The 15,894-nt window shown below is 39.0% G+C and overlaps 1 long non-coding RNA gene across 1 annotated transcript in view; it reads left to right on the top strand.

The window, feature by feature from the left end:
* The window catches only part of LOC139591600 (uncharacterized), a 32,415-nt gene extending 28,897 nt beyond the window's left edge, over positions 1-3,518 (top strand). The window contains exon 3 of the long non-coding RNA XR_011679703.1: positions 1,815-3,518. This is a non-coding gene — a long non-coding RNA (uncharacterized lncRNA). The remainder of the gene's footprint in view (positions 1-1,814) is intronic.
* The last annotated feature ends 12,376 nt before the right edge of the window (positions 3,519-15,894 follow it).

Genomic DNA, 15,894 nt, shown 5'->3' with positions numbered 1-15,894 from the left:
TTCATCTATCCTTTAAAAGTTTCAGAATTTCTGTTGTTTTTTACCAAATTTGGGTTCAAAATAATTTGGAAAGCAATCAGTCTTTTGTTTCTTTCATGACAATAACTATATGATTTAAATATTTTTTATATTAATGGGATCTTAGGTCTTATTGTATTATATCACGTATTATATTGTATTATCTTATTGTATTATTGCCTGTAAAAAAACAGGCAATTAATCATAAATAACATTCTGAAGGAGAAATAATGAAAAAGTAAATCAAATTAATTAATACATGAGTAGCAGTAGTTAACAACAAGTGGAACCGGATTTAAGTGTAAAAATACTGCAAGGGCTACTGAATGCTCTCAACATTTTTTGTATTGTTTTGGTAAGAGGAATTTTCATCTGATTCAGATAAAGCTGCACAATTGTATTTGTGACAGATGCTTTTAAATGTGTTACTTTGTATTTTTGATCACAACATACTGTGAAAAAATACTGTCAAAATACTGTCAATACTGACAAATACTGTCAAAAAAAGAGCAAAACTGTGTGTTTCCCAATGATATAACCCCACATCCAGTTCACCCTGCTGCTCTGGAAGTCACATGGTATTTAGAACTACATGGGATTCAACAGGGTATTTAGAACTACATGAGATTCAACTGACAGAAACTATCTCAATACATAACTTTATTACTTGTATGGTGGCCTGTATTAATTGTGACCTTATTTCCACTAAGGTGTTTTTCAGCTGGGTGGTTGAACTAAAACCCAGTTTAACTGATTACATTTGTGTTTTTTTCTGATTCTTTCCTGTGTAACATAGTATTAATTCTGGTTATGGTTAGTAGCACCAACCAATTTGAGACACTCTGCCATGTGATGTATGATAATATTTTCTCTTTCTGTTGTGCTTTGCAATGATCTTTGCCATTAACACTGATAAGAACAAAAAAAAACCAAGAGAGGCTGCTGCAGCAGCAGAGACCAATAAAGATAAAGCTCTTGTGTGTGTTGGGATTTCTGTAGGAGCACACAGCACTGTAAACAGCATTCTTCTTCCATAAAGAGGAAAGCAAACAAGGCTGGCATCGCTTTGAGCATTGCAGCCCCATTGTTATTTGTGTGTGCATCTTTCTTAGCTGATTTTATTTAAGAATGAGGATTTTCCCCCTTTATTCTGCAGCAGTTGTATTAGATGGACCTCTTAGACAGAATTCAGATAAGCCATAAGCTAATGATCCTGCTCCAATACTGTGGTTTCGACTCAGTCCATAGCTCTCTTGAATAAAATCGTTCTGTGCACACTGACAGTGATGTGGGTCAGTTGATAAAGTCTCTTTTCAGAAGATCTTCAATCCAGAATTTCTCCTGCTTTGAAGAGAATCTGCAGTACAGAAGAACTTACAGAAACTTCAGGGGAACTAAATGGCATTAAGAAAATAAAAGTCATTAAACAAATCTGCTTTCTATTGGATTTCGCTTAGTAAAATAGGCATAGCAACATCAAATCATTGTGCCCTAGGCTGGCATTTTTGGAGTGACAAAATGTTTATTGCTTCATTTAAAAATTACTATTTCAGATTTTTCACTTGCATTACAGGAAAGTCAAAACTCAAACCATATATTTTGGATATGTTGTAAGGCTGTTTTTATTTCTCCTCAATGATTGGTTCAGTACTTACCCATCCTTTGCAGTGGTTTGAAATAAAGATAATTTTCAGTCTTGAAATCTGGAGTTGATCTGCTGTTTTCTGTGGACGAGCAGAATTGCCTTACAGCATGGAATTAACCATTTTTTTGTTTGTCTGTTTTTAATTTCTTAGGAACTGGGACTACCTCAGGCTGAAGACCATGATTATCAACATAAAGCTGGATTTTCTTCTCTAGATGTCTGGGAATGAAGAATTCAGATTAATTAAGATCCCTCAATTTAATCACTCCTGAGGCCTCTTCTGGACATCTACAGTTTGAATATTGGGCCTGCTGTGAAGACACTGTTTTTGTATTTGAATTCCAAAAATTATCACAATAAGATGTAGAGAATGATTTTTGAGTTATCACTGTGAATTAATTTCTCAAGCAACAGACAATTGTTAAATTTAGGATGACTGGGAAACAAGTTAGTTCATGCATTTTGGTGAGAGTTCAGGGTATTTGTTTTAATGCTGATATAAAATTTAAGATTAAAAAAAACTGAGCACCCCATGAATCTCTTTGTAAAGTTGCTGATTATACAAAGCATTTAGTTATGAGGTGCAGCATTTCCTTTACATCCAACACTCATGCTTTGATTGAATTTTAGAAATCAGAGTATTGGCATCCTAATTTAAAAACACCCCACAGATATTTCCTTTCTGTTCCCATGCTATTCTTTCTTTTCTGCTCACAGATGGTATTCTGACATTTCTAATATATACTGCATTTGTGTGATAGTTTCCCAGAATATTTTGATAAGGAACTCCAAAACCAATTTAGTCGGTGAGCAAATCTGATGTCAGACTGAAAAAGATTTCCTTCCTATTTTATTTTACTTTTTTTTTTTTTTTTTTTTTTTTTTGCTAAAAGGAAAGAGAGAAACAAGCAAACTTCTTCCAGGAGATGAAAAGATAGACTTTTTTTCATGTAACAACTGAAATCTCTGAGATGTGTCAGGTTTTATCCTGACATGATTCTTTCCTATTTACAATTAAATATGAGAATCCTTTTGATGGCTGATATTTCTTACCTCACCTGCAACCTCTTTGTTTCTGACCTCACCTTCCAGATCACTTAGGTTTTTTTAATCCAGTTTTGAAGGTGAAAATATAGTGTGAATTTAATACTGCAGCTCTTTGTCCAAGTTTTACTCATAGAAGTACTCCAATTCCTTTGGTTTCTCTGAGTAACATTCATCCCTCTGGATGTCCAAGAAAACTTTTGGATGTCCAAAAATTAGCTGTACTCTCCAAGGTGGCATTTTAGTTCCCTCTGCAGGCAGGACAAGAGGATTATTCACTCTCCCTGTGTGAAATATCTTTGGGGGGAGTCAAATGCTGTTTGCACCCAACAGTCTTTCAGTACTGGCTGAGCTGGAAAACCAGCATGGCTTGCCAGCTGGAAAAGGAAAGGAGACTCCCACTTCTTGGATGCAGGAAGTTGTCACACAAGAATTTGCAGAATCTGTCTTTTTCATAAAGGTCACCAAAACCGAAAAAAAAAAATCAGAAATGTCATCATGAATCTCATGCGCTCGTTTTTCAAAATATTTTTTTAAGAGAAATTTCCTAATATTTGAGAAAGATCAAGAATTCTGAAATGTCAAAGTGATTATCTAATGAAATCTAACTTTCAGTATGTAGAATCATGGAATCACTGAGGTTGAAAAAGATCTCTATGCCCATGGAGTCCAACCTTCAGCCCAGCACTACCAAATTCACCACTAAACCACATCTCTAATAATATTTCATGACCATCTGAAGGAATGATTTCAGCCTCAATGAAGTACAAATGTGAATTCTTTTTGCAACGAGGGCAGCTGGTAGTGCCACATATATTTTTAGCTTGGATTTCAGCACAGAACAGATCTCCTTTGTTTAGCTGGAGTAGCAGTTTCCAAATGCACTTCCATATGGGAATCTGAGATTTCAGCTGACTGATGTGGTGATCTCTCAGCTTTGTGTAGAAGCTCAGCTTGTAGGCTACACACAGACAGCCTCCACAGCCCCAGCCAGACTTTCAGAGTAAGACCTTGAGGTTTTGCTGACCTTGTCCTGGAAGCAATGCCAAAATCATTCTAATGATTTCAAAACCCAGAGATGAAAACCTCGAGAGCAAGGCTTGTGAGAAATCAATTCAGAGGAGAGAGAGGGAGTGGGGATAAGGTTCAACTTCCAGATTTTCTGGCAGCACCACATGACATTCATGTGAGCCATGACATACCTCCAAATGACAGAACAATTTCTTTCCTTCTACTTTATTCCTTATCCTAAGAGATGTTGTTCAATCCTAGGAGTGATGACAAAGCACTGAGTGCACATGAATAGTAATTATACACAAATGTGACCATTACAGGCAAATTTAGTGCTAAGGAAAGAGCTGTGCAGCACAGGACAGAGGAACTGAAAACTGCAGGAACTTCTGCAATCTGCAGAGATACTCACCAGATCCTAAAAGCAGGCAGCAACAGATCTGGGTGGGGTTTTTTTAATAGGAATGCTATACACAAATTTCTATAGTCAGTTATTTGTTCCAAGACGCTGAGTGTGATTGTACTTACTCATTGATATTTTCCAGAAACTTTAGTCAATACTTTCAATATTGTCCATCAAGCCTCATTGATTTTGATGAAATTTTGTTTCAAAAATCAAGAGAAAAAACTTCAAAACACCTCATGTTAACATTTTAGAGGTTTTGGAAACTAAAAGTTTTGGTGTTTTTTTAGAAAACCTCTTTTAATTACAAACTGACTGTTATAATTTTCATAAATAAAGATAAAATATGAGACTGTTCAAACAAAATTATAAGCAAAAGTGTTTCTGTAAATGTGAAAATTTGTTTGTTTTTTTTTTCAAATACAGCTTGTGTACTTATCCAGCATTCAGCAATGCTCCACTGACATTGCAATTCTCTGATAAGCAGACACAGAAACAGACACACAGACATTGTCACCTTCCCAAAGAAGTCCCTTCCAAGTAAAATATTAATTAATAATGTTGTTGTTTCAGGGAGGGGAGTAGATGCAGTTGATAAAGCACCAACTAGAGGGTGGGAGAGGGAAGTGTCAAGATTCCATGGCTGTGAACTTACAAAGCTTTCCTGGACTTTACTGCTCTATACAGAATTGCACTGCTGAGATGTGACTGATTAACTTGCAGGCTGCATAATTCTTTTGCAGCTGAGAGGTCATTTAAAGACACGAATACCCCCTGAAAGTCCTGAATATTAGCAAAGTGAACTGGCTAAAGACACAATTGAAGGAACATTGGGATCTGACTACTGTAAAGAAAATGTATCAGTCTAGCACTTGGCTTTCTGTTCTCTCCCTCCACAGACTTGCCAAACTTGCACTGAGCTTGAGGTGTTGGCCTTCACTTCAAGCTCTCCCCATTATTTTGCAGTACTCCTGACTGTCCTTGTGCCTCTCAAATCCAAAGCAGAGAGTGGTTATTCCCTGTTCCAGAAACCTGTGGTCATCCCATCCAAAGACGAGCAATAAAGTTGGTGAAGGCTCTGGAGGACAAGTCTGATGAGGAGCAGCTAAAGGGAGCTGGGGGTGTTTAGCCTGGAGAAAAGGAGGCTCAAGGGGAACATTCTCACTCTCTACAACCACTGAAAGGACGATGTAACGAGTTGGGGTTCAATCTCTTCTCAAGTAACAAGAAATTGGATAAGAGGAAATTGTTTCATGTTGTGCCAGAGAAAGTGTAGTTTGGATGTTGGGAGAAATTCTTCACCAAAGGGGCATTGTCAAGCATTGGAAGAGACTGTCCAGGGAAGTGGTCAAGTCACCATCCTTAGACATATCTAAAAGATGTGCAGGTGTGGCATTAAGGTGTTGCTGAAATTGGCAGAACAAACTCCTCATCACCAATGTTGCTTTAAGGAGCAGGAATTCTTTATTGTAGCCCAAGGATATCTCCACATATTGTACATGCTGAGTACAGAAAAAGCTCCTGTTGAAATACTGTATTTTACATGCATATTCATAAGTTTTCCCAGAAGAAACATGCATATAACAATAATTTCTCGGAAGTCATCAACATTTGCCCTCCCCTTGGCCTGTGCATTTTCTTATCTTCTTATCCGAGGTCCCTCCAGGGGTCCCTGGTGGTTGTTAACCCCAAAGTTCTCCATGAACTTGGTATCACTTCCCAAATACTGGGCTGAGTTGGCATAACTAGTCTGGTTCAGTGTTTTGTGAAACACTTGGTTAATCAAGGGCATGTCCTTGTTCCTTTCTTTGTTTAATGTTTAACATGATCCTATGGAATAAGCATCTTATTTTCCAACAGCCAGGCACATAGTTCTCCCTCTGGCAACATTTCCTCCCCCTTTGCTTTGGGGCTTTTGAAGTTTGTTTTCCCCATCAGACTTCATAGGCCTCCCTTTGCTTTTTTACAGACATCACATCTGTTCTTTGTGTTGCACTTACAATCCCATTTTTTACACAGCTTAAAGCAAGTATCATAATCACAATTATCACTACAATCACAATTATCACTACAATCACAATTATACTTTGCAAGACAGAGGCCAACCAAGATATCCAAGCCCTTTCAATATTTTATTCAATCAACCATTTTCTAATCCTACACTTAATTCTCTGCTGGATAATGCAACTGATTTTATCCTCTCTATCTGATCATCCAATTTGGCAGTTGTAGTTGGAATGTGTATAAGATAGGTATTTTTTTTTTAATTTAGGTAAATATCCTACCTCTAGTTTTACCTGTCAGCCAGGAGACTGCCATGGCAGAGCACTGATCGCAGGAAGTTTTAAAGAACGATCACCACATGGTGTAAGATGCCTGGTGAAGCACCCACAGTGCTCTGTTCCATACAAGAGTTCACTTCCATGACTTAGGAGTCCTCTTTGACAGGATTCCTGTGGCTTCAGAGACATCATTTAGCCTGGTGTAGCTGAGGGCCAATGGTTCTGTCATGTAAAGAAAGACTGAGGGATGGAAAGGCTGTAAAATAGAGTGAAAACAATCAGGCTCACCACTGAACTAACAATTCATATTTATTTATATTAAGGATGACCATATTGTCACTGGTATAGCTTATATGGAACAGAAGTGCTGCAGCAGAGCTCTTGCCAGTGGCAGGCGGACCATGAGGGGAAAATGTAATTTACTTAGCTTTTTGTTACACTCTTACACAGTTTGTATTTGCTTGGAGGTGTTGTTGGTGACAGCACGCTGCTAAAAAAGGACATTTACTATTGCTTGAAATAGGCATTTTTCTGCTTATATGTGGTCACTTAGGAAATTTATACAGCAAGATCACCCATCCACGAGTTTGTGAAGACTTCCTGGAGCCCCCTTAATCTTTAATGTTTCAAATTCATCTCTGATACAGTTGCTTTGACGTTTGATATGGCGCAATTTCAAATCCTTCCAAGGAAAAAAACTATTAAGGAAATCTGTCTAGTGAACAAGCTATTTGGAAATAAATTTTGACTGCTTTTTAACAGTTCTCAACCTTTAGAGTCCAAAATGCATAGGAAACAACAGAAGTGTGTTTACAATCACATATGCAATTAATAGCTGATGACAATCAGGGAATAGCAGTGTGTTTATATTTCCAAAGATAAATATTTATAATGGAAACATTTAATGACTTTAGCATCTTATTTAACTGGCCTTCCCTTTCATTGCCCCATCTAAACATTGTACAGAATTCTACTGGCACTAATTTCTGGAGTAAAACATTTATATAAGGGTTGTGTTATATACTGGCCAGGTACTTCCCACACTGGTTAATAGGAAAATGTCATTCCCTGTTGTGGTGGCAAAGAAAGAAGACGGTAAACTCATTCATTTGGTGTTCCACTGTGGGCTGTGAAAACTTGGTACAATGTTTACTGTCCCATAGGGGTGGGTGAACTCGGTACTTAAAAGCTACAAATGGAGTGATCCTCCAAAGATGGACATGGTCTTTCTGAAATTCACTTTCAGGTGATGACAGACTCCTCAGTGTTTGAGTCCTGACACTGGAATACCTGAAAGAGTCTTTTTTTCCACAGGGGGCAAGCATATGCTTTTCTCATCAGTCTAATTCAGCAATTAAGTATGTACAGAAGGTAGCCTTTATAGTTACACAGTTTAAAGGAGATGGGCTGCAGTCTAATGCTGTCTTGATACTCTTCCAGCCTCCCACGTGGCATTTCCCTTGGTAATTTTCCTCCTTTTTCTGTTACTAGAACACCTCTAGCATGTCTAAGCAATAATGCTGCCTTGTACATGATGCTGAGTTATCACCTGTTTCAATTTAAAAATATTTTCCATTGGTGGACCCCAAAGCTCTCCATAACAACATGGAATTTCCAGTAATTTGAATCAAAGTGAACCAAGAAAGACTAATCCTAAAACCAATCAAGCCATCAAGTGTGTTGGTATTAAAAAACCCCGTTTAAATCTGAAAGAATTGGTTCCTTTTGGCTTACTAGGTCAGACCTAAGATGTGGTGGATTTCTAACCCTGTTGTGTTCAGGCAGCACTTTCACTCCTGTGTTTCAGAAAAATATGTTTGTCTGTTTTTGTATATATACAACATATAGGCATACATTTTAAATGTCAGCCTGTGTAAAGAAAGCCAGTCTGAGAGACTGAGATGTAGACAGCAACTTTTAGAGGTCTGTTGTCTTCATTTTCCAGCAAATAGATTCATCATAAAGCCAAAAGAAAATGAAACAGGATTATTAAGTATGGGAATGGATTTAAGGAAGGTCTTTGATCCAAACGAAAATAGACACACAGGCCAGATTGTTGAAGGGAGGAATTGTGTAAGCATTAAAGATGAATTAAAATTAATCGTGGAGGGAACAGTGACTACATTTCTCCACCTGAGCAGACAGTGCTTCTAAAAGAAATCTAATAAATGTGGCATGAAACAGAAGTGACAGAGCACTGGAGAAGGAGAGGAACAGAGTTAACAGGCAAGACAGGCAGCAAAGGGCCCTTTGGGATCTGGAATGGAGTTCACTTAAAAGGAGTTCACCACACAGGCAGCAGTGCAATGTGGCTGAATGAATATGCTGCATTCTTGCTTTGAAAATTCCTGTAATCAGATGCTCCATTCCAAAAGACATCCCCTAATGTCCTTACTCAGAGGCAGCAAATAGAAAAAACTAGGAAAAGATGCCATGGGACAACAGAGAGTTTGATAAAATGAATTTCGGCTCACATCAGTGGAATGTTTGGCTGCTGCTGCAGGTTTCTGGTGCTGGCCTGGAGGAGTGATTGGAGTCAGGTATAATGGGAATGACATCAAGCATGATCAGGGGATGGTGTCCTAACAAGAAACCTGCTACCAGCAGCATCACTGCCCCTGCTCCTGGATGCTGTCAGGTGCTCTGCTGGAGGAAAACAGACATGTTTGCACCAGAGCTTTATACTGTGTTTATAATTAGGTCATAATTTGTACCACAAGCAGAGCTTTTAAGGTGGTGAAGAGAATGCACACCCACCCCTTAGAGCCCAGGTATTATAACTGATTTATAGATGTAGTTAACTTTATGGATGGCAAATGTTCATCCTTGTGATATATTTAGGATTGTGCCTGAATATTTCCCAGGAAGGACTTTTGTTATCAGCCCTCTTCTGTCCAGACAAGGACAGATCATTTTCTTAAGGTTATGCAATAACTCAGCAGGGTGCTTTTCTCTTGTGGTCTCCCTATACCATTCAAATAGGGATAATAACAGGAAATAATTTAAAGAAAAACCAACAGTGTTCTACTTCAGCATAAGCGACGTTAAAGTTGAGAAATGTATTTACAGAACTGCTCTGAAATCCTGATGCTGAATTCACACACACTGAGACTTTTCTAACTGAAAGCAAACTCCAGAGGAATTCACAGACAGAAATGGACCATCCTAATAGATTATTTGGCTTGCTTCACTCAGTTTAGTCTGAGTTGATTGACTTTATAGAACTAGATAAAGACTAGTTGTAGACTAGTAATAGGGATGACAATAGCTTTAACATACTGATATTGTAAATTATATTAATTGGTTTATTCAAAAATCTTATCATTATAAGAAAGAAAAATTCTCAATGTGTAATTTATCCAAGGTTATCCAATCAGCAGAAGCACTGGAAACAGAGCTCAACATAAACATTATTAATATCAGTTTACTTCTTTAATCTAGAGCTGGCCACTAATTGCTGTAGACACATTTTTGATCATTTTATTCACATATGTTGTGTTTCTATCAGGAAATGAATTCTTCCTTTTTATTTTTTCCTTATTCAGAACAGATTTGATGTAACTAGAAAATGAAAAATGTTAAACAGTAAGTGATTCAAAGTGCTAGGTCCAGCTGGTGGCTGGCTCCTGGTGACATTCAATGGGGATCCATACTGGGACCAGTGGTTACTCTTAAACCAAGTTATTAATGAACTGGATGATGTGACAGAGCTCTCTCTCAGCATGTTTGCACAAGATATTTGCTATTCCAGGAGACCTTGCCAGGCTGGAGATATGGGCTGACAGGAGCCTCCTGAAGTTCAGCAAAGGCAAAGCAAAGTCCTGCCCCGGGACAGAGTAACCCCAGCACCAGATGGGGGCTGGGAATTCTGAGAGCAGCTCTGGAGATGAGCAGCTGAGGGTCCTGGTGGAGCACAGGCTGACCAGGGACCAGCAATGTGCCCTTGTAATAAAGAAAGCAACACCCTCCTGGGCTGCACCAGCCAGAATTCAGTGATCATGTCTTGTTAAAGTGATCCTTCTCTCTAGTCAGCTCTTGTCACACCCATCTGGTGAAGCATGTCCTGAGCTCCCCAGTGAAAGATGGGGAGATGCTGCTCTGAGTCCAGTGGAGGGGACTCACTGGGTGGAGTCAGGGTAGGTGAACCCTCAGGATGGATGGGGAGCAGCAGTGCCAGATGTAGAAGAAGAAACAGAGGAAACTGAGTTTGTTCTGTGTGAATTAAAAAAAGAGAAATCTTCGGGGGTGATTTTTTTGCTGTCTGCATCGCTCTGACTGAAGGATACAGAGAAGACCAAGAGACTTTTCAGAGAAGTGTGCAGTAACAGTATGAGAAGCCGTGGATCCAATCTGCAACATGCACAATTCAAACTCAATATAAAGAAATTAGTTTTTACTTTGAGAATGATCAGAACTTTATCATAGGTTCCTGCAGAGGATCTGTAATCTCCATCTTTGGAGATGTTATCTTCCTTAATAATACAAGTTCCAAAAAAAAATTTAAAGTACTGTCTTTTTGTGAAAACTCTAAAAATTACTTCTTAAAACATTTTGGATGCAGCTGTTGTAGAAAGGAGGTCAGAAAATTGGTCCAATTTCAGTGTCTAAATAGAACCCATTTATTTTCCCAAATGTATCTTTTAAAAATATTTCTTTAAAGAAGTTTGCATGCCAAACTTGCCTTACTGAATTACATCTGGGATCATCTCATCTTCTTCAGAAGCACAAAAAAATATTGATTTCAGTGCTGTTGCTAACTCTAAACAGAAGGTGAAGATCTGGTTGCATCAGTTCTTTTGCCAAAGCAGGAAAAACCTGACTTCAATCCCTTAGATAGTGGGATAAGTATTTTTATGGCATTTCCACTAGACTAAAAACATCTAAGTGGACAATTGCATTGCAGATGTCAATGTTGTGTCAATTTAATGCCATCCTAAATGGTGCTACAGCACCATGCACAAATAGGGTAACACTGGGGCACTACAATTCAGCCTCCTCTGTTTTAAATCATAAAATGACTTGTTGAAACTTGGTTTTTCCCCCAGTCTGGCTCTCCCAGAAAACTTCTAGGCACAATTTGAAAGTGAGCATTAGGCAGACACTAATTCAGATATCTTTGGAGGTTAAGAGTGTTTAAGAGTGTTTAAGAGTGTTAAGGGACATGTGGGAAAATAATGGAAGATGGGCAAGAAAGATTGTAAACATGCTCAAGTGACCTGCAGCTGAGGTGTAAAATCCACAGATATTATGTTAGTTGTTGTTTGGCCTTGTCTGTTGGACAAATAAAACATCTGTGTTTAGATAACAAGCTTCTGGCAGGCTTAGAGGCACCCTATCAAAAATGCCTGTGATTTCTGCCTTGCTGTGGAAAAAACAGAGCCCAGCAATAAATTAAATCTGTGGAGTACAGATGAAAACAGCAAGTTTGTTGGTCTTCCAGCATGGATCAAGCTCCATGGTGCCTGCATTCTCATTTGTGTGCCTCTGCCCCGGTATGCTTTAGGGATCCCCTGTTTGAAAATGAAAATAAATTTATTCTTTGCATTTATCCATAGTTTTGTGGTTCCTGCCCCTTATCCGTGCCAGGTCTCAGAGGACACAAAAAAATACATTTTATCTCAGATTTAGGAGAAAAATCTCTGGTGCTGGTTGGTTTGCTAGTAGAAATGCAGCCAAGGTCTTCTCATGTTTATTCTTCAACAACTTATCTGTACAATAACAAAAAAAAAAAATCTTTTCTCTCCCTCTTACCTATCAAATTGCTCTTTCCTTGTCCAGGAACCATCTCTTTCACTGGGAATAAACAACACCTCACACAGCAATATTCTCATCTCTTTGGAGTTCTAGACAAAAGAGAAATATAAATAATCAACAGAAATACTAATTACAAGAGGCCATCTGTCCTTTTGCAACTGTTTTACATTCTACAGAATGTTAATACCAAAATACATTCATCAACTTTAATAGACATCTGGAGCATAATCTTCCAGCAACCACTTGTATAAAAGTTACTGCATGAAATAATTATCAGTGAAATATGGTAAATAAAAAAATTGTCTTTGAAAGTACTGAAACAGAAACTAGATTTTTCGAGCTCCAAGAATTAACACGAAGAGAAGTACAGCTACTCCCAGATTTTGCTGCTGTATAGTCTTTGGTGTCTCTTTTTCAGACAGCTTAATTAGTCTTTATATGAAACCCACTGGCATGAGCAAAAACTTCTAATGCTGGGGAATTTGATCTTGATCTGACTGTTCTAGTTTCTTCCTTCTTCCCTCCTCTTCTTTTTTTCATGCAGTTTGCAAATTTAAGAACATGGCTTACATTCAAAATGTCTCCTGGCTCGTTACAAGACAGACCCAACAATGCTGATTCTGTTCTTTCCTCTCATTACTGCTGATCATTGTGGGGTTTGCAAATAGCTCGTGGGACACAGAAATATCCAAGAGAACAAAGACTGTGTCAAAAAGATGAAGGGCACCTGAATTGCAATGAGGTAGCAGACCTGCTTTTAGATCAACTGTGGTGTTAACTATTGAGCAAAATCTGCCTTCTTTCTGTCTGGGAGCAGAAAACAGAGCAGTGCTGAGACTTTATTTCTGCATAAGAGTATTGCCAGGAATGTTGATCTAGGATTGGTCATTCTGTGATGTATTTAGGCATTGGCACAGGGCAGACCAGAAGCCTCTGAAGCCAATGTGTTATGTCCTTATATATTTCAGAGTGCTCTCTCATATGCCTGAATCCTTGGAAAGCAAATAAGGTAATTTCCATCCCTTTAGCAAGAAGTAGTTTTGGTGCTATTTTCTCTGGCCTCCAGGCACTGAGCAATTTGCACATGCAGTACAGTCTCATTTAGATGAAGTAGAAAATACCATGTTATAAATAAGATACACTACAGTCCCTCCTCAGGTATCAGATGTCTTTCTGGAGACTTGATTTGATCACCCAAGTGCCTGGGTCTTGCTAAAACATTTTGGAGTAAAGCAGAGACCTGTCAATCTTTCCCCATAAATTACTACATCAGGAAACTGCTTTATCATTCTGAGTCCCAAACTCTCTCTTCCCAGAGCAGCAAAAGACAGTAGGTTGGTTAGATATGACAGAACAACACACAAATAACCTGTTCATTGTTAAGCTAAAATACCCCAAATCCTGGATTAATTGCCAGTCCTTAGTCCCCATGCCCTTTTAATTTTTTTTTTTTTCTTTTTAATCCAACATTGAATCAATGTAGTCACTGAATGGCAGCACCACAGACTTTGTGATTAAATCCAGGTTTTATTTGTTTTCTAGATCCAGTCTCACACATATACAGTTGCAAGTTACTTCAATATTTTCCAACAAAATAATTAAACCCCAAATACTTCAGAAAGTCTCTACTGAAGTGTGCTCTCATCAGAGACTGAAAATAGGCTGTTGTAGGGGATAAAATAGCAGGAGAACAACAAAACAACCCAGGTTCTCCCGCTAACATGGCAAAGATCACCTCTTTCAGGAATTGTCTGGTTAATAGATGTCATACTGGCCTCTTTCTGGCCATTTTAGGAAGTTTTTTCCTATCATCAAGCACCAAATGATGCAGCATCTCTTCTCAATATGAAAATTCTCGAAATAATTTGCATTTAGCATGGACAAAGCACTCAGAGTGTGAAAGGGAAACTGGTAGCAGATGTATGAGGTTCTCAGATATTTGTTCTGTGCTGATATGTAAGTAAATAGCAGATGTTTTTGAAGTTTCTCCTCATTACTAAGTGATGAAAGGGGGAGAGGACACTCTAGATTACATATTCACTTGCTCATTTTAAATGCCAATCATTACATCCATTTAAATACCAATTAATTAAACCCATTAAAACACCTCTGTAGTTCATTAAAAGTTTTTTAATTGCTGAATTTCTGCCTTTTCACGTTTTTCTGAGAGCTACTAGTTACTTTGAAAACCTTCAGCAGGTTTGTGTCTTTGAATGAATTGGGTCAAAAAAGTGGAAGAACCAATGGGCTGAGTTCACCAGGTGGGTCAAGCAAGGTGTGTCTGCCTGGGCACAGCTTTTGCAGGCAGGGCTGCAGCCTGTCCCTGCCCCAGGAGAAAGGGCCAGCCAGGCCCTTCCTGCAGCCAGAGCTCTGCTCTGCATTGAATCACAGAGCTCCCTGAATGGGAAGGGATCCACAAGGATCACTGGGTCCATCTCCTGGCCCTGCACAGGACAGAATCCCTAAGAGTGACACCATGGATTGTCACACGCTCGGAGTGTGTCCAAGTGCTTCTGGAGCTCTGGCAGGTTCAGTGCTGTGACCATTCCTGGAGAACCTGTTCTAGTGCCCAACCACCCTCTGGGTGAAAAACCTGTTCCTCATATCCAACATAAACCTACCCTGATTTCAGACCCTTCCACTGGTCGCCAAAGGGACTAGATCAGTGCCTGTCCTCCTCTTCCTCTCATGAGGATGCTGAAGACTTCAATGGGGGCTCCCCTCAGTCTCAGCTACTCCAAATTGAACAAGTGCCCCCAGCCATTTCTCACACAGCTTCCCCTCCAGAGTCTTCATCATTTTTGTAGCCCTCCTTTGCATGCTATCTAATGCCTTTATATCCTTCTTATGTTGTGGCAGCCAAAACTGCCCCAGGGCTCCAGGTGAGGTGGGCAATCCCCTCCCTTGTCGGGCTGGCTGCTGTGGTATTCACATATTCCCTGAACAGAGAGAGACTTAATTCTCTCCCAGGATTTTCCTGAGAAGCTGTGAGAAAGCTCAGAGAAAACAATTCTTATCTTAATCTCTGCACCTGTTGTGGTGCATATGTGGAATGTGTTATAGAGATTGCTTACCAAAATGTAGCTTCTTAATTGGACTCTGGTGATGGCATTTTGAGTCATTAACCAATTGGATCCACTTGTGTATTGGACTGCCTGGCAAGGGCCATGGGTTTTTCTTAGTAGTTTAGTGAAAATTAACATAACATAACATAACAAAATATAATATAATATAGTATTGTCAGAACCCAGGACATCATTCTGGGTGCCCTGGATGGCTCAAGCCCCTGGCTGGGGGCTCAGAGACCTTGGCATGAAGCCAAAGACACCTGTGCCTTTGATTTTAACCCATGGAAAAATATTACCAACTTTATATGAGGATTTACAAGCCACAAAAGTAGAATGATAGTTTGTCACAAGACAGAAAAGTAGAATTTAGGGTTTTTTAGAATGAGGGTTCAGAAGCTAAGATGGAGGGATTTGGGTGCGTCTTGTCCTTCTTTCTTCTTCTTAGCCTCCATTTTCTGGGTGATGGTGGCACTTTTGGATTGATTTAGAGTAGAAATACACTGTCTAACATAGGTGATAGGTATTGGAAAATTATTGTAAATAATGCAGTTTTTAGTTTAAGAAGATAACACTGCCCTGAGGGTGGTCAGTGTGCCATGGACTGACTTACTAGACAGACCTCAGCAGGTCAGGAAAAGAATGTTATAGATAACAGAGAATAAACAACCT

Source organism: Agelaius tricolor, unplaced genomic scaffold (genome assembly GCF_023055355.1).
Source record: "Agelaius tricolor isolate 1412-34295 unplaced genomic scaffold, bAgeTri1.0.p SCAF_1, whole genome shotgun sequence".
NCBI lineage: Eukaryota > Metazoa > Chordata > Aves > Passeriformes > Icteridae > Agelaius > Agelaius tricolor.
Note: the sequence above shows the minus strand (reverse complement) of the source record. Positions and strands in the feature narration are given on the sequence as shown.